This window comes from Acipenser ruthenus, chromosome 55 (genome assembly GCF_902713425.1).
Source record: "Acipenser ruthenus chromosome 55, fAciRut3.2 maternal haplotype, whole genome shotgun sequence".
In the NCBI taxonomy this organism is placed as follows: Eukaryota; Metazoa; Chordata; class Actinopteri; order Acipenseriformes; family Acipenseridae; genus Acipenser; species Acipenser ruthenus.
This window is the reverse complement of record NC_081243.1, coordinates 7,696,562-7,714,850: the sequence shown is the minus strand read 5'-3', so window position 1 is coordinate 7,714,850 and position 18,289 is coordinate 7,696,562. Positions and strand designations below refer to the sequence as shown.

Below are 18,289 nucleotides of genomic sequence, written 5' to 3'. Positions count from 1 at the left end.
AAAAACGTCTCCCATCTAACAGAACAGCTAGGTCTGCACTTCTTTGGAAACTCGGGGGACCACAACAGTGGCAGGCGCTGGCTCGTTGGTCTAGGGGTATGATTCTCGCTTAGGGTGCGAGAGGTCCCGGGTTCAAATCCCGGACGAGCCCGTTTTTAATTCTTTTGTATTACACTTTTCCAATTACTATGCATTGCCGATACGCACGCTCAAATTCCATGAACAACAATATCACAGCGACCAAGGGCTGATTGCACAATGGTTAAACGAGGACTGCAGTCTTTGTTGAGTCTGCAAAGCAACTGCTTATGCATTAAACACAATTCTGACGTAACAGACTATAAAACCATTCAGCATCGAGTTTCTGTAGTTTATACAGCACTGTTTATTTTGGTAACGCATGTGCTTGTTTTTTTTTTTTTTTTGGTATGTAGTTTAAAACAACCACAAAACTAGTGTAACAGATGGGCATTTTGTAGGTACAATTGTTTGTGTACATGTACAATCTAGCACTAGAACGGGTTAATTCATCTTTTCACACTGCACTAGATGCTGCTAATACATTACCTACCTCAAGCAAACCTCAAGCAAACGTCAAGCAAGCATTGGTGGTTCAGTGGTAGAATTCTCGCCTGCCACGCGGGAGGCCCGGGTTCGATTCCCGGCCAATGCAACCTTCTTTTTTACTTTATGTATACAATTACAGCCACACGCACCTGCCTTCAATCAGTAAAAAAAAAAAAAAAATCTCCCCGTCGGGGAATTGAACCCCGGTCTCCCGCGTGACAGGCGGGGATACTGACCACTATACTAACGAGGAAGGCACACGCTCCCTGCCACTATGGCAACGCATTTAGTTGCAAAGCGTCTAAGTCAAAACTGCCTGCTGAGCTTAATGGTTTACGGATCGAAAACAGTATAGTACAAAACAATTAAAAAAAAAAATAAACGGGCTCGTCCGGGATTTGAACCCGGGACCTCTCGCACCCAAAGCGAGAATCATACCCCTAGACCAACGAGCCAGCTTTCGGTTTTATCCGGCGGCCGACGCGTGATTCAGTCTCTGGCAGCAAAATAAGTGCAGCATGACCAGAGTCCCGTTCCGTCTGCCGGTGCGGAATGCTGCTGGCACCTCAGAGGAGGGGGGGCTTAATACTCGCCAACGCAACCTTCTTTATTTTTTGGCATTCTTATAGTGCTGCTTTTTTTTTTTTTTTTTTTTTTTTTTTTTTTTTTTTTTAAATTCGCAGCACGAAAACTAGGATTCACATGTGTTTCACGTAACACTTTTTCAATTCATTCATCTGGTCACAGTGTTTTACCGCTACAGCAGGACCCGGCAATGCTTTTAATGCAATCGGCATTAAAAGCTGCCACGTCAGTGGAGAACTGCACGAGTACTCTCGCTCTCATTTCAGACAAGGGGATTTGAATTGCCTTCTAGCCGCTCTCGCTCACGCCGGGCGCCGTGGCGTGTGTCTGTAATGCCAGCTACAGGGGCAGGTTGAGGCTGGCGGATCGCTTGAGCACGGGAGCTCTGTGCTGCAACTGGCTGTGCCGATCGGGAGTCCGCACTTAGCACGGCATCGACATGGCATTTCTGGGGGAGCTCGTGAATGCCAGGTCGTCTAAGGAGGGGTGAACCGGCCCAGGTCGGGAACGGAGCAGGTCAAAACCCCCGTGTCGCACCAGTAGTGGGACTGCTCCTGTGAGCGGATGTTGCAGTGCATCCTTTGCAAAACAACGAAACCCAGCCTCCTTTTTTTTCTATTTATTTTTTGAAGTACATGCTGACTAACTGATCCATTCCAAACATATCAAAACGAAATCCCACCTAAACTACTTTCCTCATTTATAGCGACCGCTTCTCGATGAACATAGAAATGCTAGCCGCCAGTTAAAGAAGTCAGACGGCCCAAACAGGCAACAGCACACAGCTCGGAGACACGGCAAAATTACAGTGGTCTCGACAGGTACACCCAATAGAAAAACGTCTCCCATCTAACAGAACAGCTAGGTCTGCACTTCTTTGGAAACTCGGGGGACCACAACAGTGGCAGGCGCTGGCTCGTTGGTCTAGGGGTATGATTCTCGCTTAGGGTGCGAGAGGTCCCGGGTTCAAATCCCGGACGAGCCCGTTTTTAATTCTTTTGTATTACACTTTTCCAATTACTATGCATTGCCGATACGCACGCTCAAATTCCATGAACAACAATATCACAGCGACCAAGGGCTGATTGCACAATGGTTAAACGAGGACTGCAGTCTTTGTTGAGTCTGCAAAGCAACTGCTTATGCATTAAACACAATTCTGACGTAACAGACTATAAAACCATTCAGCATCGAGTTTCTGTAGTTTATACAGCACTGTTTATTTTGGTAACGCATGTGCTTGTTTTTTTTTTTTTTTTTTGGTATGTAGTTTAAAACAACCACAAAACTAGTGTAACAGATGGGCATTTTGTAGGTACAATTGTTTGTGTACATGTACAATCTAGCACTAGAACGGGTTAATTCATCTTTTCACACTGCACTAGATGCTGCTAATACATTACCTACCTCAAGCAAACCTCAAGCAAACGTCAAGCAAGCATTGGTGGTTCAGTGGTAGAATTCTCGCCTGCCACGCGGGAGGCCCGGGTTCGATTCCCGGCCAATGCAACCTTCTTTTTTACTTTATGTATACAATTACAGCCACACGCACCTGCCTTCAATCAGTAAAAAAAAAAAAAAAATCTCCCCGTCGGGGAATTGAACCCCGGTCTCCCGCGTGACAGGCGGGGATACTGACCACTATACTAACGAGGAAGGCACACGCTCCCTGCCACTATGGCAACGCATTTAGTTGCAAAGCGTCTAAGTCAAAACTGCCTGCTGAGCTTAATGGTTTACGGATCGAAAACAGTATAGTACAAAACAATTAAAAAAAAAAAAACGGGCTCGTCCGGGATTTGAACCCGGGACCTCTCGCACCCAAAGCGAGAATCATACCCCTAGACCAACGAGCCAGCTTTCGGTTTTATCCGGCGGCCGACGCGTGATTCAGTCTCTGGCAGCAAAATAAGTGCAGCATGACCAGAGTCCCGTTCCGTCTGCCGGTGCGGAATGCTGCTGGCACCTCAGAGGAGGGGGGGCTTAATACTCGCCAACGCAACCTTCTTTATTTTTTGGCATTCTTATAGTGCTGCTTTTTTTTTTTTTTTTTTTTTTTTTTTTTTTTTTTTTTTTTTAAATTCGCAGCACGAAAACTAGGATTCACATGTGTTTCACGTAACACTTTTTCAATTCATTCATCTGGTCACAGTGTTTTACCGCTACAGCAGGACCCGGCAATGCTTTTAATGCAATCGGCATTAAAAGCTGCCACGTCAGTGGAGAACTGCACGAGTACTCTCGCTCTCATTTCAGACAAGGGGATTTGAATTGCCTTCTAGCCGCTCTCGCTCACGCCGGGCGCCGTGGCGTGTGTCTGTAATGCCAGCTACAGGGGCAGGTTGAGGCTGGCGGATCGCTTGAGCACGGGAGCTCTGTGCTGCAACTGGCTGTGCCGATCGGGAGTCCGCACTTAGCACGGCATCGACATGGCATTTCTGGGGGAGCTCGTGAATGCCAGGTCGTCTAAGGAGGGGTGAACCGGCCCAGGTCGGGAACGGAGCAGGTCAAAACCCCCGTGTCGCACCAGTAGTGGGACTGCTCCTGTGAGCGGATGTTGCAGTGCATCCTTTGCAAAACAACGAAACCCAGCCTCCTTTTTTTTCTATTTATTTTTTGAAGTACATGCTGACTAACTGATCCATTCCAAACATATCAAAACGAAATCCCACCTAAACTACTTTCCTCATTTATAGCGACCGCTTCTCGATGAACATAGAAATGCTAGCCGCCAGTTAAAGAAGTCAGACGGCCCAAACAGGCAACAGCACACAGCTCGGAGACACGGCAAAATTACAGTGGTCTCGACAGGTACACCCAATAGAAAAACGTCTCCCATCTAACAGAACAGCTAGGTCTGCACTTCTTTGGAAACTCGGGGGACCACAACAGTGGCAGGCGCTGGCTCGTTGGTCTAGGGGTATGATTCTCGCTTAGGGTGCGAGAGGTCCCGGGTTCAAATCCCGGACGAGCCCGTTTTTAATTCTTTTGTATTACACTTTTCCAATTACTATGCATTGCCGATACGCACGCTCAAATTCCATGAACAACAATATCACAGCGACCAAGGGCTGATTGCACAATGGTTAAACGAGGACTGCAGTCTTTGTTGAGTCTGCAAAGCAACTGCTTATGCATTAAACACAATTCTGACGTAACAGACTATAAAACCATTCAGCATCGAGTTTCTGTAGTTTATACAGCACTGTTTATTTTGGTAACGCATGTGCTTGTTTTTTTTTTTTTTTTTTGGTATGTAGTTTAAAACAACCACAAAACTAGTGTAACAGATGGGCATTTTGTAGGTACAATTGTTTGTGTACATGTACAATCTAGCACTAGAACGGGTTAATTCATCTTTTCACACTGCACTAGATGCTGCTAATACATTACCTACCTCAAGCAAACCTCAAGCAAACGTCAAGCAAGCATTGGTGGTTCAGTGGTAGAATTCTCGCCTGCCACGCGGGAGGCCCGGGTTCGATTCCCGGCCAATGCAACCTTCTTTTTTACTTTATGTATACAATTACAGCCACACGCACCTGCCTTCAATCAGTAAAAAAAAAAAAAAAATCTCCCCGTCGGGGAATTGAACCCCGGTCTCCCGCGTGACAGGCGGGGATACTGACCACTATACTAACGAGGAAGGCACACGCTCCCTGCCACTATGGCAACGCATTTAGTTGCAAAGCGTCTAAGTCAAAACTGCCTGCTGAGCTTAATGGTTTACGGATCGAAAACAGTATAGTACAAAACAATTAAAAAAAAAAAAACGGGCTCGTCCGGGATTTGAACCCGGGACCTCTCGCACCCAAAGCGAGAATCATACCCCTAGACCAACGAGCCAGCTTTCGGTTTTATCCGGCGGCCGACGCGTGATTCAGTCTCTGGCAGCAAAATAAGTGCAGCATGACCAGAGTCCCGTTCCGTCTGCCGGTGCGGAATGCTGCTGGCACCTCAGAGGAGGGGGGGCTTAATACTCGCCAACGCAACCTTCTTTATTTTTTGGCATTCTTATAGTGCTGCTTTTTTTTTTTTTTTTTTTTTTTTTTTTTTTTTTTTTTAAATTCGCAGCACGAAAACTAGGATTCACATGTGTTTCACGTAACACTTTTTCAATTCATTCATCTGGTCACAGTGTTTTACCGCTACAGCAGGACCCGGCAATGCTTTTAATGCAATCGGCATTAAAAGCTGCCACGTCAGTGGAGAACTGCACGAGTACTCTCGCTCTCATTTCAGACAAGGGGATTTGAATTGCCTTCTAGCCGCTCTCGCTCACGCCGGGCGCCGTGGCGTGTGTCTGTAATGCCAGCTACAGGGGCAGGTTGAGGCTGGCGGATCGCTTGAGCACGGGAGCTCTGTGCTGCAACTGGCTGTGCCGATCGGGAGTCCGCACTTAGCACGGCATCGACATGGCATTTCTGGGGGAGCTCGTGAATGCCAGGTCGTCTAAGGAGGGGTGAACCGGCCCAGGTCGGGAACGGAGCAGGTCAAAACCCCCGTGTCGCACCAGTAGTGGGACTGCTCCTGTGAGCGGATGTTGCAGTGCATCCTTTGCAAAACAACGAAACCCAGCCTCCTTTTTTTTCTATTTATTTTTTGAAGTACATGCTGACTAACTGATCCATTCCAAACATATCAAAACGAAATCCCACCTAAACTACTTTCCTCATTTATAGCGACCGCTTCTCGATGAACATAGAAATGCTAGCCGCCAGTTAAAGAAGTCAGACGGCCCAAACAGGCAACAGCACACAGCTCGGAGACACGGCAAAATTACAGTGGTCTCGACAGGTACACCCAATAGAAAAACGTCTCCCATCTAACAGAACAGCTAGGTCTGCACTTCTTTGGAAACTCGGGGGACCACAACAGTGGCAGGCGCTGGCTCGTTGGTCTAGGGGTATGATTCTCGCTTAGGGTGCGAGAGGTCCCGGGTTCAAATCCCGGACGAGCCCGTTTTTAATTCTTTTGTATTACACTTTTCCAATTACTATGCATTGCCGATACGCACGCTCAAATTCCATGAACAACAATATCACAGCGACCAAGGGCTGATTGCACAATGGTTAAACGAGGACTGCAGTCTTTGTTGAGTCTGCAAAGCAACTGCTTATGCATTAAACACAATTCTGACGTAACAGACTATAAAACCATTCAGCATCGAGTTTCTGTAGTTTATACAGCACTGTTTATTTTGGTAACGCATGTGCTTGTTTTTTTTTTTTTTTTTTGGTATGTAGTTTAAAACAACCACAAAACTAGTGTAACAGATGGGCATTTTGTAGGTACAATTGTTTGTGTACATGTACAATCTAGCACTAGAACGGGTTAATTCATCTTTTCACACTGCACTAGATGCTGCTAATACATTACCTACCTCAAGCAAACCTCAAGCAAACGTCAAGCAAGCATTGGTGGTTCAGTGGTAGAATTCTCGCCTGCCACGCGGGAGGCCCGGGTTCGATTCCCGGCCAATGCAACCTTCTTTTTTACTTTATGTATACAATTACAGCCACACGCACCTGCCTTCAATCAGTAAAAAAAAAAAAAAAATCTCCCCGTCGGGGAATTGAACCCCGGTCTCCCGCGTGACAGGCGGGGATACTGACCACTATACTAACGAGGAAGGCACACGCTCCCTGCCACTATGGCAACGCATTTAGTTGCAAAGCGTCTAAGTCAAAACTGCCTGCTGAGCTTAATGGTTTACGGATCGAAAACAGTATAGTACAAAACAATTAAAAAAAAAAAAACGGGCTCGTCCGGGATTTGAACCCGGGACCTCTCGCACCCAAAGCGAGAATCATACCCCTAGACCAACGAGCCAGCTTTCGGTTTTATCTGGCGGCCGACGCGTGATTCAGTCTCTGGCAGCAAAATAAGTGCAGCATGACCAGAGTCCCGTTCCGTCTGCCGGTGCGGAATGCTGCTGGCACCTCAGAGGAGGGGGGGCTTAATACTCGCCAACGCAACCTTCTTTATTTTTTGGCATTCTTATAGTGCTGCTTTTTTTTTTTTTTTTTTTTTTTTTTTTTTTTTTTTTAAATTCGCAGCACGAAAACTAGGATTCACATGTGTTTCACGTAACACTTTTTCAATTCATTCATCTGGTCACAGTGTTTTACCGCTACAGCAGGACCCGGCAATGCTTTTAATGCAATCGGCATTAAAAGCTGCCACGTCAGTGGAGAACTGCACGAGTACTCTCGCTCTCATTTCAGACAAGGGGATTTGAATTGCCTTCTAGCCGCTCTCGCTCACGCCGGGCGCCGTGGCGTGTGTCTGTAATGCCAGCTACAGGGGCAGGTTGAGGCTGGCGGATCGCTTGAGCACGGGAGCTCTGTGCTGCAACTGGCTGTGCCGATCGGGAGTCCGCACTTAGCACGGCATCGACATGGCATTTCTGGGGGAGCTCGTGAATGCCAGGTCGTCTAAGGAGGGGTGAACCGGCCCAGGTCGGGAACGGAGCAGGTCAAAACCCCCGTGTCGCACCAGTAGTGGGACTGCTCCTGTGAGCGGATGTTGCAGTGCATCCTTTGCAAAACAACGAAACCCAGCCTCCTTTTTTTTCTATTTATTTTTTGAAGTACATGCTGACTAACTGATCCATTCCAAACATATCAAAACGAAATCCCACCTAAACTACTTTCCTCATTTATAGCGACCGCTTCTCGATGAACATAGAAATGCTAGCCGCCAGTTAAAGAAGTCAGACGGCCCAAACAGGCAACAGCACACAGCTCGGAGACACGGCAAAATTACAGTGGTCTCGACAGGTACACCCAATAGAAAAACGTCTCCCATCTAACAGAACAGCTAGGTCTGCACTTCTTTGGAAACTCGGGGGACCACAACAGTGGCAGGCGCTGGCTCGTTGGTCTAGGGGTATGATTCTCGCTTAGGGTGCGAGAGGTCCCGGGTTCAAATCCCGGACGAGCCCGTTTTTAATTCTTTTGTATTACACTTTTCCAATTACTATGCATTGCCGATACGCACGCTCAAATTCCATGAACAACAATATCACAGCGACCAAGGGCTGATTGCACAATGGTTAAACGAGGACTGCAGTCTTTGTTGAGTCTGCAAAGCAACTGCTTATGCATTAAACACAATTCTGACGTAACAGACTATAAAACCATTCAGCATCGAGTTTCTGTAGTTTATACAGCACTGTTTATTTTGGTAACGCATGTGCTTGTTTTTTTTTTTTTTTTTTGGTATGTAGTTTAAAACAACCACAAAACTAGTGTAACAGATGGGCATTTTGTAGGTACAATTGTTTGTGTACATGTACAATCTAGCACTAGAACGGGTTAATTCATCTTTTCACACTGCACTAGATGCTGCTAATACATTACCTACCTCAAGCAAACCTCAAGCAAACGTCAAGCAAGCATTGGTGGTTCAGTGGTAGAATTCTCGCCTGCCACGCGGGAGGCCCGGGTTCGATTCCCGGCCAATGCAACCTTCTTTTTTACTTTATGTATACAATTACAGCCACACGCACCTGCCTTCAATCAGTAAAAAAAAAAAAAAAATCTCCCCGTCGGGGAAATGAACCCCGGTCTCCCGCGTGACAGGCGGGGATACTGACCACTATACTAACGAGGAAGGCACACGCTCCCTGCCACTATGGCAACGCATTTAGTTGCAAAGCGTCTAAGTCAAAACTGCCTGCTGAGCTTAATGGTTTACGGATCGAAAACAGTATAGTACAAAACAATTAAAAAAAAAAAAACGGGCTCGTCCGGGATTTGAACCCGGGACCTCTCGCACCCAAAGCGAGAATCATACCCCTAGACCAACGAGCCAGCTTTCGGTTTTATCCGGCGGCCGACGCGTGATTCAGTCTCTGGCAGCAAAATAAGTGCAGCATGACCAGAGTCCCGTTCCGTCTGCCGGTGCGGAATGCTGCTGGCACCTCAGAGGAGGGGGGGCTTAATACTCGCCAACGCAACCTTCTTTATTTTTTGGCATTCTTATAGTGCTGCTTTTTTTTTTTTTTTTTTTTTTTTTTTTTTTTTTAAATTCGCAGCACGAAAACTAGGATTCACATGTGTTTCACGTAACACTTTTTCAATTCATTCATCTGGTCACAGTGTTTTACCGCTACAGCAGGACCCGGCAATGCTTTTAATGCAATCGGCATTAAAAGCTGCCACGTCAGTGGAGAACTGCACGAGTACTCTCGCTCTCATTTCAGACAAGGGGATTTGAATTGCCTTCTAGCCGCTCTCGCTCACGCCGGGCGCCGTGGCGTGTGTCTGTAATGCCAGCTACAGGGGCAGGTTGAGGCTGGCGGATCGCTTGAGCACGGGAGCTCTGTGCTGCAACTGGCTGTGCCGATCGGGAGTCCGCACTTAGCACGGCATCGACATGGCATTTCTGGGGGAGCTCGTGAATGCCAGGTCGTCTAAGGAGGGGTGAACCGGCCCAGGTCGGGAACGGAGCAGGTCAAAACCCCCGTGTCGCACCAGTAGTGGGACTGCTCCTGTGAGCGGATGTTGCAGTGCATCCTTTGCAAAACAACGAAACCCAGCCTCCTTTTTTTTCTATTTATTTTTTGAAGTACATGCTGACTAACTGATCCATTCCAAACATATCAAAACGAAATCCCACCTAAACTACTTTCCTCATTTATAGCGACCGCTTCTCGATGAACATAGAAATGCTAGCCGCCAGTTAAAGAAGTCAGACGGCCCAAACAGGCAACAGCACACAGCTCGGAGATACGGCAAAATTACAGTGGTCTCGACAGGTACACCCAATAGAAAAACGTCTCCCATCTAACAGAACAGCTAGGTCTGCACTTCTTTGGAAACTCGGGGGACCACAACAGTGGCAGGCGCTGGCTCGTTGGTCTAGGGGTATGATTCTCGCTTAGGGTGCGAGAGGTCCCGGGTTCAAATCCCGGACGAGCCCGTTTTTAATTCTTTTGTATTACACTTTTCCAATTACTATGCATTGCCGATACGCACGCTCAAATTCCATGAACAACAATATCACAGCGACCAAGGGCTGATTGCACAATGGTTAAACGAGGACTGCAGTCTTTGTTGAGTCTGCAAAGCAACTGCTTATGCATTAAACACAATTCTGACGTAACAGACTATAAAACCATTCAGCATCGAGTTTCTGTAGTTTATACAGCACTGTTTATTTTGGTAACGCATGTGCTTGTTTTTTTTTTTTTTTTTTGGTATGTAGTTTAAAACAACCACAAAACTAGTGTAACAGATGGGCATTTTGTAGGTACAATTGTTTGTGTACATGTACAATCTAGCACTAGAACGGGTTAATTCATCTTTTCACACTGCACTAGATGCTGCTAATACATTACCTACCTCAAGCAAACCTCAAGCAAACGTCAAGCAAGCATTGGTGGTTCAGTGGTAGAATTCTCGCCTGCCACGCGGGAGGCCCGGGTTCGATTCCCGGCCAATGCAACCTTCTTTTTTACTTTATGTATACAATTACAGCCACACGCACCTGCCTTCAATCAGTAAAAAAAAAAAAAAAATCTCCCCGTCGGGGAATTGAACCCCGGTCTCCCGCGTGACAGGCGGGGATACTGACCACTATACTAACGAGGAAGGCACACGCTCCCTGCCACTATGGCAACGCATTTAGTTGCAAAGCGTCTAAGTCAAAACTGCCTGCTGAGCTTAATGGTTTACGGATCGAAAACAGTATAGTACAAAACAATTAAAAAAAAAAAAACGGGCTCGTCCGGGATTTGAACCCGGGACCTCTCGCACCCAAAGCGAGAATCATACCCCTAGACCAACGAGCCAGCTTTCGGTTTTATCCGGCGGCCGACGCGTGATTCAGTCTCTGGCAGCAAAATAAGTGCAGCATGACCAGAGTCCCGTTCCGTCTGCCGGTGCGGAATGCTGCTGGCACCTCAGAGGAGGGGGGGGCTTAATACTCGCCAACGCAACCTTCTTTATTTTTTGGCATTCTTATAGTGCTGCTTTTTTTTTTTTTTTTTTTTTTTTAAATTCGCAGCACGAAAACTAGGATTCACATGTGTTTCACGTAACACTTTTTCAATTCATTCATCTGGTCACAGTGTTTTACCGCTACAGCAGGACCCGGCAATGCTTTTAATGCAATCGGCATTAAAAGCTGCCACGTCAGTGGAGAACTGCACGAGTACTCTCGCTCTCATTTCAGACAAGGGGATTTGAATTGCCTTCTAGCCGCTCTCGCTCACGCCGGGCGCCGTGGCGTGTGTCTGTAATGCCAGCTACAGGGGCAGGTTGAGGCTGGCGGATCGCTTGAGCACGGGAGCTCTGTGCTGCAACTGGCTGTGCCGATCGGGAGTCCGCACTTAGCACGGCATCGACATGGCATTTCTGGGGGAGCTCGTGAATGCCAGGTCGTCTAAGGAGGGGTGAACCGGCCCAGGTTGGGAACGGAGCAGGTCAAAACCCCCGTGTCGCACCAGTAGTGGGACTGCTCCTGTGAGCGGATGTTGCAGTGCATCCTTTGCAAAACAACGAAACCCAGCCTCCTTTTTTTTCTATTTATTTTTTGAAGTACATGCTGACTAACTGATCCATTCCAAACATATCAAAACGAAATCCCACCTAAACTACTTTCCTCATTTATAGCGACCGCTTCTCGATGAACATAGAAATGCTAGCCGCCAGTTAAAGAAGTCAGACGGCCCAAACAGGCAACAGCACACAGCTCGGAGATACGGCAAAATTACAGTGGTCTCGACAGGTACACCCAATAGAAAAACGTCTCCCATCTAACAGAACAGCTAGGTCTGCACTTCTTTGGAAACTCGGGGGACCACAACAGTGGCAGGCGCTGGCTCGTTGGTCTAGGGGTATGATTCTCGCTTAGGGTGCGAGAGGTCCCGGGTTCAAATCCCGGACGAGCCCGTTTTTAATTCTTTTGTATTACACTTTTCCAATTACTATGCATTGCCGATACGCACGCTCAAATTCCATGAACAACAATATCACAGCGACCAAGGGCTGATTGCACAATGGTTAAACGAGGACTGCAGTCTTTGTTGAGTCTGCAAAGCAACTGCTTATGCATTAAACACAATTCTGACGTAACAGACTATAAAACCATTCAGCATCGAGTTTCTGTAGTTTATACAGCACTGTTTATTTTGGTAACGCATGTGCTTGTTTTTTTTTTTTTTTTTTGGTATGTAGTTTAAAACAACCACAAAACTAGTGTAACAGATGGGCATTTTGTAGGTACAATTGTTTGTGTACATGTACAATCTAGCACTAGAACGGGTTAATTCATCTTTTCACACTGCACTAGATGCTGCTAATACATTACCTACCTCAAGCAAACCTCAAGCAAACGTCAAGCAAGCATTGGTGGTTCAGTGGTAGAATTCTCGCCTGCCACGCGGGAGGCCCGGGTTCGATTCCCGGCCAATGCAACCTTCTTTTTTACTTTATGTATACAATTACAGCCACACGCACCTGCCTTCAATCAGTAAAAAAAAAAAAAAAATCTCCCCGTCGGGGAAATGAACCCCGGTCTCCCGCGTGACAGGCGGGGATACTGACCACTATACTAACGAGGAAGGCACACGCTCCCTGCCACTATGGCAACGCATTTAGTTGCAAAGCGTCTAAGTCAAAACTGCCTGCTGAGCTTAATGGTTTACGGATCGAAAACAGTATAGTACAAAACAATTAAAAAAAAAAAAACGGGCTCGTCCGGGATTTGAACCCGGGACCTCTCGCACCCAAAGCGAGAATCATACCCCTAGACCAACGAGCCAGCTTTCGGTTTTATCCGGCGGCCGACGCGTGATTCAGTCTCTGGCAGCAAAATAAGTGCAGCATGACCAGAGTCCCGTTCCGTCTGCCGGTGCGGAATGCTGCTGGCACCTCAGAGGAGGGGGGGCTTAATACTCGCCAACGCAACCTTCTTTATTTTTTGGCATTCTTATAGTGCTGCTTTTTTTTTTTTTTTTTTTTTTTTTTTTTTTTAAATTCGCAGCACGAAAACTAGGATTCACATGTGTTTCACGTAACACTTTTTCAATTCATTCATCTGGTCACAGTGTTTTACCGCTACAGCAGGACCCGGCAATGCTTTTAATGCAATCGGCATTAAAAGCTGCCACGTCAGTGGAGAACTGCACGAGTACTCTCGCTCTCATTTCAGACAAGGGGATTTGAATTGCCTTCTAGCCGCTCTCGCTCACGCCGGGCGCCGTGGCGTGTGTCTGTAATGCCAGCTACAGGGGCAGGTTGAGGCTGGCGGATCGCTTGAGCACGGGAGCTCTGTGCTGCAACTGGCTGTGCCGATCGGGAGTCCGCACTTAGCACGGCATCGACATGGCATTTCTGGGGGAGCTCGTGAATGCCAGGTCGTCTAAGGAGGGGTGAACCGGCCCAGGTCGGGAACGGAGCAGGTCAAAACCCCCGTGTCGCACCAGTAGTGGGACTGCTCCTGTGAGCGGATGTTGCAGTGCATCCTTTGCAAAACAACGAAACCCAGCCTCCTTTTTTTTCTATTTATTTTTTGAAGTACATGCTGACTAACTGATCCATTCCAAACATATCAAAACGAAATCCCACCTAAACTACTTTCCTCATTTATAGCGACCGCTTCTCGATGAACATAGAAATGCTAGCCGCCAGTTAAAGAAGTCAGACGGCCCAAACAGGCAACAGCACACAGCTCGGAGATACGGCAAAATTACAGTGGTCTCGACAGGTACACCCAATAGAAAAACGTCTCCCATCTAACAGAACAGCTAGGTCTGCACTTCTTTGGAAACTCGGGGGACCACAACAGTGGCAGGCGCTGGCTCGTTGGTCTAGGGGTATGATTCTCGCTTAGGGTGCGAGAGGTCCCGGGTTCAAATCCCGGACGAGCCCGTTTTTAATTCTTTTGTATTACACTTTTCCAATTACTATGCATTGCCGATACGCACGCTCAAATTCCATGAACAACAATATCACAGCGACCAAGGGCTGATTGCACAATGGTTAAACGAGGACTGCAGTCTTTGTTGAGTCTGCAAAGCAACTGCTTATGCATTAAACACAATTCTGACGTAACAGACTATAAAACCATTCAGCATCGAGTTTCTGTAGTTTATACAGCACTGTTTATTTTGGTAACGCATGTGCTTGTTTTTTTTTTTTTTTTTTGGTATGTAGTTTAAAACAACCACAAAACTAGTGTAACAGATGGGCATTTTGTAGGTACAATTGTTTGTGTACATGTACAATCTAGCACTAGAACGGGTTAATTCATCTTTTCACACTGCACTAGATGCTGCTAATACATTACCTACCTCAAGCAAACCTCAAGCAAACGTCAAGCAAGCATTGGTGGTTCAGTGGTAGAATTCTCGCCTGCCACGCGGGAGGCCCGGGTTCGATTCCCGGCCAATGCAACCTTCTTTTTTACTTTATGTATACAATTACAGCCACACGCACCTGCCTTCAATCAGTAAAAAAAAAAAAAAAATCTCCCCGTCGGGGAAATGAACCCCGGTCTCCCGCGTGACAGGCGGGGATACTGACCACTATACTAACGAGGAAGGCACACGCTCCCTGCCACTATGGCAACGCATTTAGTTGCAAAGCGTCTAAGTCAAAACTGCCTGCTGAGCTTAATGGTTTACGGATCGAAAACAGTATAGTACAAAACAATTAAAAAAAAAAAAACGGGCTCGTCCGGGATTTGAACCCGGGACCTCTCGCACCCAAAGCGAGAATCATACCCCTAGACCAACGAGCCAGCTTTCGGTTTTATCCGGCGGCCGACGCGTGATTCAGTCTCTGGCAGCAAAATAAGTGCAGCATGACCAGAGTCCCGTTCCGTCTGCCGGTGCGGAATGCTGCTGGCACCTCAGAGGAGGGGGGGCTTAATACTCGCCAACGCAACCTTCTTTATTTTTTGGCATTCTTATAGTGCTGCTTTTTTTTTTTTTTTTTTTTTTTTTTTTTTTTAAATTCGCAGCACGAAAACTAGGATTCACATGTGTTTCACGTAACACTTTTTCAATTCATTCATCTGGTCACAGTGTTTTACCGCTACAGCAGGACCCGGCAATGCTTTTAATGCAATCGGCATTAAAAGCTGCCACGTCAGTGGAGAACTGCACGAGTACTCTCGCTCTCATTTCAGACAAGGGGATTTGAATTGCCTTCTAGCCGCTCTCGCTCACGCCGGGCGCCGTGGCGTGTGTCTGTAATGCCAGCTACAGGGGCAGGTTGAGGCTGGCGGATCGCTTGAGCACGGGAGCTCTGTGCTGCAACTGGCTGTGCCGATCGGGAGTCCGCACTTAGCACGGCATCGACATGGCATTTCTGGGGGAGCTCGTGAATGCCAGGTCGTCTAAGGAGGGGTGAACCGGCCCAGGTCGGGAACGGAGCAGGTCAAAACCCCCGTGTCGCACCAGTAGTGGGACTGCTCCTGTGAGCGGATGTTGCAGTGCATCCTTTGCAAAACAACGAAACCCAGCCTCCTTTTTTTTCTATTTATTTTTTGAAGTACATGCTGACTAACTGATCCATTCCAAACATATCAAAACGAAATCCCACCTAAACTACTTTCCTCATTTATAGCGACCGCTTCTCGATGAACATAGAAATGCTAGCCGCCAGTTAAAGAAGTCAGACGGCCCAAACAGGCAACAGCACACAGCTCGGAGACACGGCAAAATTACAGTGGTCTCGACAGGTACACCCAATAGAAAAACGTCTCCCATCTAACAGAACAGCTAGGTCTGCACTTCTTTGGAAACTCGGGGGACCACAACAGTGGCAGGCGCTGGCTCGTTGGTCTAGGGGTATGATTCTCGCTTAGGGTGCGAGAGGTCCCGGGTTCAAATCCCGGACGAGCCCGTTTTTAATTCTTTTGTATTACACTTTTCCAATTACTATGCATTGCCGATACGCACGCTCAAATTCCATGAACAACAATATCACAGCGACCAAGGGCTGATTGCACAATGGTTAAACGAGGACTGCAGTCTTTGTTGAGTCTGCAAAGCAACTGCTTATGCATTAAACACAATTCTGACGTAACAGACTATAAAACCATTCAGCATCGAGTTTCTGTAGTTTATACAGCACTGTTTATTTTGGTAACGCATGTGCTTGTTTTTTTTTTTTTTTTTTGGTATGTAGTTTAAAACAACCACAAAACTAGTGTAACAGATGGGCATTTTGTAGGTACAATTGTTTGTGTACATGTACAATCTAGCACTAGAACGGGTTAATTCATCTTTTCACACTGCACTAGATGCTGCTAATACATTACCTACCTCAAGCAAACCTCAAGCAAACGTCACGCAAGCATTGGTGGTTCAGTGGTAGAATTCTCGCCTGCCACGCGGGAGGCCCGGGTTCGATTCCCGGCCAATGCAACCTTCTTTTTTACTTTATGTATACAATTACAGCCACACGCACCTGCCTTCAATCAGTAAAAAAAAAAAAAAAATCTCCCCGTCGGGGAAATGAACCCCGGTCTCCCGCGTGACAGGCGGGGATACTGACCACTATACTAACGAGGAAGGCACACGCTCCCTGCCACTATGGCAACGCATTTAGTTGCAAAGCGTCTAAGTCAAAACTGCCTGCTGAGCTTAATGGTTTACGGATCGAAAACAGTATAGTACAAAACAATTAAAAAAAAAAAAACGGGCTCGTCCGGGATTTGAACCCGGGACCTCTCGCACCCAAAGCGAGAATCATACCCCTAGACCAACGAGCCAGCTTTCGGTTTTATCCGGCGGCCGACGCGTGATTCAGTCTCTGGCAGCAAAATAAGTGCAGCATGACCAGAGTCCCGTTCCGTCTGCCGGTGCAGAATGCTGCTGGCACCTCAGAGGAGGGGGGGCTTAATACTCGCCAACGCAACCTTCTTTATTTTTTGGCATTCTTATAGTGCTGCTTTTTTTTTTTTTTTTTTTTTTTTTTTTTTTTTTTTAATTCGCAGCACGAAAACTAGGATTCACATGTGTTTCACGTAACACTTTTTCAATTCATTCATCTGGTCACAGTGTTTTACCGCTACAGCAGGACCCGGCAATGCTTTTAATGCAATCGGCATTAAAAGCTGCCACGTCAGTGGAGAACTGCACGAGTACTCTCGCTCTCATTTCAGACAAGGGGATTTGAATTGCCTTCTAGCCGCTCATGCTCACGCCGGGCGCCGTGGCGTGTGTCTGTAATGCCAGCTACAGGGGCAGGTTGAGGCTGGCGGATCGCTTGAGCACGGGAGCTCTGTGCTGCAACTGGCTGTGCCGATCGGGAGTCCGCACTTAGCACGGCATCGACATGGCATTTCTGGGGGAGCTCGTGAATGCCAGGTCGTCTAAGGAGGGGTGAACCGGCCCAGGTCGGGAACGGAGCAGGTCAAAACCCCCGTGTCGCACCAGTAAACAACGAAACCCAGCCTCCTTTTTTTCTATTTATTATTTGAAGTACATGCTGACTAACTGATCCATTCCAAACATATCAAAACGAAATCCCACCTAAACTACTTTCCTCATTTATAGCGACCGCTTCTCGATGAACATAGAAATGCTAGCCGCCAGTTAAAGAAGTCAGACGGCCCAAACAGGCAACAGCACACAGCTCGGAGACACGGCAAAATTACAGTGGTCTCGACAGGTACACCCAATAGAAAAACGTCTCCCATCTAACAGAACAGGTAGGTCTGCACTTCTTTGGAAACTCGGGGGACCACAACAGTGGCAGGCGCTGGCTCGTTGATCTAGGGGTATGATTCTCGCTTAGGGTGCGAGAGGTCCCGGGTTCAAATCCCGGACGAGCCCGTTTTTAATTCTTTTGTATTACACTTTTCCAATTACTATGCATTGCCGATACGCACGCTCAAATTCCATGAACAACAATATCACAGCGACCAAGGGCTGATTGCACAATGGTTAAACGAGGACTGCAGTCTTTGTTGAGTCTGCAAAGCAACTGCTTATGCATTAAACACAATTCTGACGTAACAGACTATAAAACCATTCAGCATCGAGTTTCTGTAGTTTATACAGCACTGTTTATTTTGGTAACGCATGTGCTTGTTTTTTTTTTTTTTTTTTGGTATGTAGTTTAAAACAACCACAAAACTAGTGTAACAGATGGGCATTTTGTAGGTACAATTG

At 46.9% G+C, this 18,289-nt stretch overlaps 37 non-coding genes across 37 annotated transcripts; 19 read left to right on the top strand and 18 right to left on the bottom strand.

The window, feature by feature from the left end:
* The first annotated feature begins 79 nt into the window (after nt 1-79).
* On the top strand, nt 80-151 carry trnap-agg (transfer RNA proline (anticodon AGG)). Its single transcript has one exon. It is a non-coding gene; the product is annotated as a tRNA-Pro (tRNA).
* Nucleotides 152-602: 451 nt separating this feature from the next.
* trnag-gcc (transfer RNA glycine (anticodon GCC)) lies at nt 603-673 on the top strand. The gene has a single exon. It is a non-coding gene; the product is annotated as a tRNA-Gly (tRNA).
* A 75-nt stretch (nt 674-748) lies between these two features.
* trnad-guc (transfer RNA aspartic acid (anticodon GUC)) lies at nt 749-820 on the bottom strand. Its single transcript has one exon. It is a non-coding gene; the product is annotated as a tRNA-Asp (tRNA).
* A 130-nt stretch (nt 821-950) lies between these two features.
* On the bottom strand, nt 951-1,022 carry trnap-ugg (transfer RNA proline (anticodon UGG)). Its single transcript has one exon. It is a non-coding gene; the product is annotated as a tRNA-Pro (tRNA).
* A 1,043-nt stretch (nt 1,023-2,065) lies between these two features.
* trnap-agg (transfer RNA proline (anticodon AGG)) lies at nt 2,066-2,137 on the top strand. Its single transcript has one exon. It is a non-coding gene; the product is annotated as a tRNA-Pro (tRNA).
* A 453-nt stretch (nt 2,138-2,590) lies between these two features.
* trnag-gcc (transfer RNA glycine (anticodon GCC)) lies at nt 2,591-2,661 on the top strand. The gene has a single exon. It is a non-coding gene; the product is annotated as a tRNA-Gly (tRNA).
* Nucleotides 2,662-2,736: 75 nt separating this feature from the next.
* On the bottom strand, nt 2,737-2,808 carry trnad-guc (transfer RNA aspartic acid (anticodon GUC)). Its single transcript has one exon. It is a non-coding gene; the product is annotated as a tRNA-Asp (tRNA).
* A 128-nt stretch (nt 2,809-2,936) lies between these two features.
* Nucleotides 2,937-3,008, bottom strand: trnap-ugg (transfer RNA proline (anticodon UGG)). Its single transcript has one exon. It is a non-coding gene; the product is annotated as a tRNA-Pro (tRNA).
* A 1,047-nt stretch (nt 3,009-4,055) lies between these two features.
* Nucleotides 4,056-4,127, top strand: trnap-agg (transfer RNA proline (anticodon AGG)). The gene has a single exon. It is a non-coding gene; the product is annotated as a tRNA-Pro (tRNA).
* A 453-nt stretch (nt 4,128-4,580) lies between these two features.
* trnag-gcc (transfer RNA glycine (anticodon GCC)) lies at nt 4,581-4,651 on the top strand. Its single transcript has one exon. It is a non-coding gene; the product is annotated as a tRNA-Gly (tRNA).
* A 75-nt stretch (nt 4,652-4,726) lies between these two features.
* On the bottom strand, nt 4,727-4,798 carry trnad-guc (transfer RNA aspartic acid (anticodon GUC)). The gene has a single exon. It is a non-coding gene; the product is annotated as a tRNA-Asp (tRNA).
* Nucleotides 4,799-4,926: 128 nt separating this feature from the next.
* On the bottom strand, nt 4,927-4,998 carry trnap-ugg (transfer RNA proline (anticodon UGG)). Its single transcript has one exon. It is a non-coding gene; the product is annotated as a tRNA-Pro (tRNA).
* A 1,043-nt stretch (nt 4,999-6,041) lies between these two features.
* Nucleotides 6,042-6,113, top strand: trnap-agg (transfer RNA proline (anticodon AGG)). The gene has a single exon. It is a non-coding gene; the product is annotated as a tRNA-Pro (tRNA).
* Nucleotides 6,114-6,566: 453 nt separating this feature from the next.
* Nucleotides 6,567-6,637, top strand: trnag-gcc (transfer RNA glycine (anticodon GCC)). Its single transcript has one exon. It is a non-coding gene; the product is annotated as a tRNA-Gly (tRNA).
* A 75-nt stretch (nt 6,638-6,712) lies between these two features.
* On the bottom strand, nt 6,713-6,784 carry trnad-guc (transfer RNA aspartic acid (anticodon GUC)). Its single transcript has one exon. It is a non-coding gene; the product is annotated as a tRNA-Asp (tRNA).
* Nucleotides 6,785-6,912: 128 nt separating this feature from the next.
* Nucleotides 6,913-6,984, bottom strand: trnap-ugg (transfer RNA proline (anticodon UGG)). The gene has a single exon. It is a non-coding gene; the product is annotated as a tRNA-Pro (tRNA).
* Nucleotides 6,985-8,026: 1,042 nt separating this feature from the next.
* trnap-agg (transfer RNA proline (anticodon AGG)) lies at nt 8,027-8,098 on the top strand. Its single transcript has one exon. It is a non-coding gene; the product is annotated as a tRNA-Pro (tRNA).
* Nucleotides 8,099-8,551: 453 nt separating this feature from the next.
* trnag-gcc (transfer RNA glycine (anticodon GCC)) lies at nt 8,552-8,622 on the top strand. Its single transcript has one exon. It is a non-coding gene; the product is annotated as a tRNA-Gly (tRNA).
* Nucleotides 8,623-8,697: 75 nt separating this feature from the next.
* On the bottom strand, nt 8,698-8,769 carry trnad-guc (transfer RNA aspartic acid (anticodon GUC)). Its single transcript has one exon. It is a non-coding gene; the product is annotated as a tRNA-Asp (tRNA).
* Nucleotides 8,770-8,897: 128 nt separating this feature from the next.
* trnap-ugg (transfer RNA proline (anticodon UGG)) lies at nt 8,898-8,969 on the bottom strand. Its single transcript has one exon. It is a non-coding gene; the product is annotated as a tRNA-Pro (tRNA).
* Nucleotides 8,970-10,008: 1,039 nt separating this feature from the next.
* trnap-agg (transfer RNA proline (anticodon AGG)) lies at nt 10,009-10,080 on the top strand. Its single transcript has one exon. It is a non-coding gene; the product is annotated as a tRNA-Pro (tRNA).
* Nucleotides 10,081-10,533: 453 nt separating this feature from the next.
* Nucleotides 10,534-10,604, top strand: trnag-gcc (transfer RNA glycine (anticodon GCC)). Its single transcript has one exon. It is a non-coding gene; the product is annotated as a tRNA-Gly (tRNA).
* A 75-nt stretch (nt 10,605-10,679) lies between these two features.
* On the bottom strand, nt 10,680-10,751 carry trnad-guc (transfer RNA aspartic acid (anticodon GUC)). The gene has a single exon. It is a non-coding gene; the product is annotated as a tRNA-Asp (tRNA).
* Nucleotides 10,752-10,879: 128 nt separating this feature from the next.
* Nucleotides 10,880-10,951, bottom strand: trnap-ugg (transfer RNA proline (anticodon UGG)). Its single transcript has one exon. It is a non-coding gene; the product is annotated as a tRNA-Pro (tRNA).
* Nucleotides 10,952-11,981: 1,030 nt separating this feature from the next.
* Nucleotides 11,982-12,053, top strand: trnap-agg (transfer RNA proline (anticodon AGG)). Its single transcript has one exon. It is a non-coding gene; the product is annotated as a tRNA-Pro (tRNA).
* A 453-nt stretch (nt 12,054-12,506) lies between these two features.
* trnag-gcc (transfer RNA glycine (anticodon GCC)) lies at nt 12,507-12,577 on the top strand. Its single transcript has one exon. It is a non-coding gene; the product is annotated as a tRNA-Gly (tRNA).
* A 75-nt stretch (nt 12,578-12,652) lies between these two features.
* Nucleotides 12,653-12,724, bottom strand: trnad-guc (transfer RNA aspartic acid (anticodon GUC)). Its single transcript has one exon. It is a non-coding gene; the product is annotated as a tRNA-Asp (tRNA).
* A 128-nt stretch (nt 12,725-12,852) lies between these two features.
* On the bottom strand, nt 12,853-12,924 carry trnap-ugg (transfer RNA proline (anticodon UGG)). The gene has a single exon. It is a non-coding gene; the product is annotated as a tRNA-Pro (tRNA).
* Nucleotides 12,925-13,961: 1,037 nt separating this feature from the next.
* On the top strand, nt 13,962-14,033 carry trnap-agg (transfer RNA proline (anticodon AGG)). Its single transcript has one exon. It is a non-coding gene; the product is annotated as a tRNA-Pro (tRNA).
* A 453-nt stretch (nt 14,034-14,486) lies between these two features.
* Nucleotides 14,487-14,557, top strand: trnag-gcc (transfer RNA glycine (anticodon GCC)). Its single transcript has one exon. It is a non-coding gene; the product is annotated as a tRNA-Gly (tRNA).
* Nucleotides 14,558-14,632: 75 nt separating this feature from the next.
* On the bottom strand, nt 14,633-14,704 carry trnad-guc (transfer RNA aspartic acid (anticodon GUC)). The gene has a single exon. It is a non-coding gene; the product is annotated as a tRNA-Asp (tRNA).
* A 128-nt stretch (nt 14,705-14,832) lies between these two features.
* On the bottom strand, nt 14,833-14,904 carry trnap-ugg (transfer RNA proline (anticodon UGG)). The gene has a single exon. It is a non-coding gene; the product is annotated as a tRNA-Pro (tRNA).
* A 1,037-nt stretch (nt 14,905-15,941) lies between these two features.
* trnap-agg (transfer RNA proline (anticodon AGG)) lies at nt 15,942-16,013 on the top strand. Its single transcript has one exon. It is a non-coding gene; the product is annotated as a tRNA-Pro (tRNA).
* Nucleotides 16,014-16,466: 453 nt separating this feature from the next.
* Nucleotides 16,467-16,537, top strand: trnag-gcc (transfer RNA glycine (anticodon GCC)). Its single transcript has one exon. It is a non-coding gene; the product is annotated as a tRNA-Gly (tRNA).
* Nucleotides 16,538-16,612: 75 nt separating this feature from the next.
* trnad-guc (transfer RNA aspartic acid (anticodon GUC)) lies at nt 16,613-16,684 on the bottom strand. Its single transcript has one exon. It is a non-coding gene; the product is annotated as a tRNA-Asp (tRNA).
* Nucleotides 16,685-16,812: 128 nt separating this feature from the next.
* On the bottom strand, nt 16,813-16,884 carry trnap-ugg (transfer RNA proline (anticodon UGG)). Its single transcript has one exon. It is a non-coding gene; the product is annotated as a tRNA-Pro (tRNA).
* A 994-nt stretch (nt 16,885-17,878) lies between these two features.
* trnap-agg (transfer RNA proline (anticodon AGG)) lies at nt 17,879-17,950 on the top strand. The gene has a single exon. It is a non-coding gene; the product is annotated as a tRNA-Pro (tRNA).
* The last annotated feature ends 339 nt before the right edge of the window (nt 17,951-18,289 follow it).